Source organism: Vidua macroura, chromosome 22 (genome assembly GCF_024509145.1).
Source record: "Vidua macroura isolate BioBank_ID:100142 chromosome 22, ASM2450914v1, whole genome shotgun sequence".
Lineage (NCBI taxonomy): Eukaryota > Metazoa > Chordata > Aves > Passeriformes > Viduidae > Vidua > Vidua macroura.
This window is the reverse complement of record NC_071592.1, coordinates 8842124-8846751: the sequence shown is the minus strand read 5'-3', so window position 1 is coordinate 8846751 and position 4628 is coordinate 8842124. Positions and strand designations below refer to the sequence as shown.

At 41.4% G+C, this 4628-nt stretch overlaps 1 long non-coding RNA gene across 1 annotated transcript; it reads right to left on the bottom strand.

Annotated features, from left to right (window-relative positions):
• Positions 1–1916: 1916 nt before the first annotated feature.
• Positions 1917–3294, bottom strand: LOC128818077 (uncharacterized). Its single transcript, XR_008440382.1, has 3 exons — positions 3280–3294; positions 2538–2650; positions 1917–1961 (listed from the first exon to the last, which is right to left on the bottom strand). It is a non-coding gene; the product is annotated as an uncharacterized LOC128818077 (long non-coding RNA).
• Positions 3295–4628: the final 1334 nt, after the last annotated feature.

The following is a 4628-nucleotide window of genomic DNA, read 5'->3' as shown; positions in this document are numbered from 1 at the left end:
CGGCTGGATTCGCCTCTGCGGCGCAGCTCGGCTCGGCTCAACTCGGAGCCGCTCGGCTCCGTTCGCCTCCGCTCGGCTCCGCTCGGCTCCCCGCGGGAGCGCGCCTCCCGCGCAGCGCGCACAGCTCGCCGCTCTCCTGCCGCCGAGCCCCGCGCCCGGCCCGGCCGGCGCACGGAAACCCCCGCGCCACATTAGACCCAGCAGTTTCTGCGCTAAACCCTTTCTGTCCTAGAAGGAGATAAACTTCTCTACCTCCTTCGTCTCCCCAGTTTTCTTCTTTGATTTCAAAATCAGAGTTACAAAAACCTCTCAACTACAAGATTTAGTAAGTAGCCAATAATGTAGTCCCGTCAATTTCATAACCTAAAGAACACGTTATACTTATGTTTCCACAATTTAAAAAAAAAAAAAATCACACAAGAGTCTTACTCACTGTGTCAAGCCTTATTTAAAACACACGCAAAAAAAAAAAAAAAAAAAAAAAAAAAAAAAAAGAAAGAAACCGGAAAGAAATACCTCCTCACAACTAACCTTATCCTTTACAAACACTAAATTGCAAATCAAAAAACTTACACATAACATAAACTCTTCAAATAACATTTATACACTCATACCCCAAATGACAGGTAAACCACCAAAAGTAAAATGACTAAAATCATTACAAATAAATACTTGTAGAATATTTAGTTACAAAACAACCCCCAAACAACACAAAACCACAAAGAAGTTACCTCAAAACAGCAAACCTACCATTTAAAACAATTAACCCCACTAAGACCAAACATAACAATAATACATAAAAAAAAAAAAACAAAAAAAACAAAAATAAAATAACACCCACCCAAAAATACCCAATCACTCCAACACAAATTTACTTCTCAGTATCAAAATCGTATGACCTTTTAACAACCTAATTCTATTATTTCTACATCTCTTTTAACACCTATAATAACTACAACTCACACTTGAACCACATCAAATGAACTTACTTATTAACTAACCAGATGAAACAATAACACATCTATAACTTTAAATAAATTACTGCCAAATATAAACATCTTTAAACATACTGCCTTACAAAATAAAACAACTGTTCATTTTTTATTATTCACACACAATCATATATATAAAACATTTTTTAAAATATATAAATGGATGAAATCACAAGAAATCAATTTACAAAAACTTTACTAAATATTTTTTTAAACATTAATCAATCACACATAAAAATAACTAAATAATATTTTCAAACATTAAAACATCACTGAATAACTTAAAAGTAATAATTATTAATAAGATGAGTATTTCAGTTTTTAATAATGATTTATCTCCCTTACCTACTTAAATTTTTACATAGAACTCTACAAAAATCCTTACCAAGTATATTTATAACTTAAATTTTAAAACATATATAGACAAACATACTTAACAAGAATAATCTACACACCAAACAACTAAACTAACCAAAAAACCCGAATAAAATACTAATATATTCATAACACAAAAACCCAAAATCATTAACATAAAAACCCATATAAACACATGAAAATACCTACAGTTAAAAAAGACGTACCTTAATGAACAATATTCACACCTTAATAATTCATTATGAACTCTTATTAACGATTAACATTAATTACTTGATACCAATCAAATACAAGAAACTGTTACTTTAGCCAATAAATAGAATAAACTATAATAATATAACTAATAACTTAAAATCACACTTTATTAAAAATATAAAACAGTAAAGCAACGTATCATAAAAACTCCCATTATTATCACTACGCAGATATACATATATATACACATATACCTACATACAGATAGGTAGATCATATATCCATCTCAACAGCAGCATCTGGGATCGATTCCTGTTTTCTCTCTTGTCTCTTAAATTTATTAGCCACAGAGGATGGAGTAAGGAAATCATTTTATTTATCACCTGGTTCTCCAGAAACCTGAAAAACAAAATAGAACAGAACAAAAAGAAAAAAAAGAAAAGAAAACCACATTTGAAAGGCAGATCCTCACCAGCAGCTGGTCCATCTCCTACGGGGGACCTTATTCTAGGGCACTTTTGGTGCACTTGCCTGAACCTGTCAGGGCACTCTGTGCTTGCAGGAGAGATTTTTTTTGTCAGGGAGAGGCAAGGGGAGGAGAAATAACGCTCTAAACAGCTCAAATCCATTACTGTGCCACTTCCTGTGTAGCAGGTCCTGTGACAGGATGGGAACTGAGGGTGCTTGAAACTTAAAAGCTAAAGACACCAGCACAAGGTGTCCTTTTGCTTTGTCAAGGAAGTGATTTCCAAATCACAAAGCCTTTCCACCATCATCGCTCCTACCACCACCTGAAAGCCTCTTGATTCTCTTCTCAAAAACACAAGGGACACCTCAGAGTTCAGCAAGTTCTGCCAGTGCAGCCCTCGGTGCCCCTGTCTCCAGGTCTGTCCCCCTTGCTTTCATCCTCAGCCATGTCATTCTTCTACTGTGGACAGGAAATTGTCCCCATGTCTCCTGTACTTCTCTGGTTACCTTTTCTCTAAGCCGTGCAGGACCCACGAGAGGAGGCTGTGATCCTCTATCAGCTCATGGGCAGCTCTAGAGGTGACAGGGGCAGCACTCTGTGATATCTCCAGAATACGACTCTGAAACAGAAAATGCAACTTGTTCTTTTACAGCCAATATGGGATTATCTAAAATAAAATGAGCAATTTGGCTGGTATCTGATCAACTCTCAGCTAAAATGAACACGGCCTGTTCTCAGCAACTCCAGAAAGGAAAGACATTCTCCCTTCAAGGCTTCACACCACAGGTGCTGCTCTTACAAGAAGTATTCAGGTAGCAAGACAATTTTCTCTTTTTGTCTGAGGTTTTGATACCTGAAATCCTCAAGGTGCATGCTCCCAAACCTGAGAACTCCCGGCATGCGAGTTTCCCTCCTGCCGAAGCACTGTTCAGGTGACAAATGTGCTGGCTGGGGAAATAGAGACCCCAAAAAGAAAAGGCCCCGACTGCAGGAGCAAAACTACGGCACCCACGTGAGGCTCCACGATGGCAGGAACCTGTCCCAGTTTCAGGGGATAAGGATGGGCCTGGTTTAGACACAAGCTAAATTATTTCCCCCTCCACAGATACACAAAACCAACAAGGAACAGATTTTCAAGAGGAACAAGGCAGAATCAGCTGCTCCTTTCTGTTTTGTACTTGAGATCTCGAGGCTATATAAGCTTTTGTGGTTTGGGGTATTTGGGAACTGTTCTTTATAAATTCTTACCTGGGAGCCCTCGTCACACAAAGGACTGCTGAAAAAGGCAAGAATGACCCAGAAAATCCTCTGGTAGACATAAAGCTCACAGCAAAGTTTGTCACGCAGCCCTTCCCCAAGAAATCTGAGGATCCACTCGCACTCTGTTTTCTACGGGAATCCACAAAGAACAACACCACCATCAGACATTCAGACATTTCCAAAGGATACCTGCTCCTAAGAGCACAAAACCCCGGTTCCCTCTTAGTGCCAGCTCAGGGCTTACCACAGCTTAGTCTGGACTTCTCCATTTCCATACCTATCAAATTTAATCACTAACATCCATTGGGAACAGTCAGTCTGCTGCCCAAACATGCAGAGGAAATGGAATTTTAGAAGTAGCTGTTTCTAAAATACTTCAGTTGAACTCAAAGTTACTAACCTAAACTCAAAGAGGAATTGCAGCTAGCCGGGGCAGAACATTCTTTTCTTGTGCTCACAGAGCATATGCAGCACAACTCATTCCGCATTGGAATCAAGAAAACAACAAAAACCCCAAGGAAATAACATTTTGAATTCCTATATGAAACATAAGAAAGACAATTCTAATTAACTACCTGTGAGAGAATGAGGTTTCGTCGTATTTATACGTCTGTTTTTAATACATTCCTGAAGAATTGTAAGTGCCGTTTCCCGGCATCTTTCGGCAAAAGCGGCGCTTCGGAGCGCACCGCTGCCGCTCCAGTCATCTGTGCGCGAAGTTGCCGCTTCTTCGCCTCCGGCAGCCGGAGATCGCGGTAGCTTGCAAGAGGCGAAGAACGAAGCCGCGAAGAAGGCGGCTTGTGTGCGAAGCTCGCAGACAGCTGCAGGACGGTGGCTGCCGCTCTCCTGCCTCTTGAATTCACTCTTGGCATGCCAATGGGAGGTGTTCCAGGGCAACCTTCCTGAGTTTTTATTTTGGTTTTCATGCATCCCACCTTGGAAATTCTTGTTGCTCCCCAGAGGCTCCGAGATGCAGAGAACACGGTGGCAGCTGCTGAGAAGAAGGGCAACTGTGAGTTGGTCAAGAAGCAAGAACACAGGCAGTTGACTGTGCTTGGCAAGGAGCAGCTGCTGGATTCTTGCAATTGCCTTCAGTGCGCACAGAAGCCCGCTGCTCTGCTGCTTGGTTTTTCGCCTTCAGTCAATTACACACTGCTGAAGTTGAGGCAGGCAGTTCAGCTTTGCTGCTTTTCAGCATCTCAGCTGCCCTTCTGCTCTGTGACAGCTCTCCAGGTTTCTTGCCTTCGCCAGGCTGCAACGTGCCCGCTAGTACCAAGAACTGGGCAGGAGTGGGCAGAGAGCACGGCCATCTGCCAGCAGGTTGCAGCTTGCCCAGG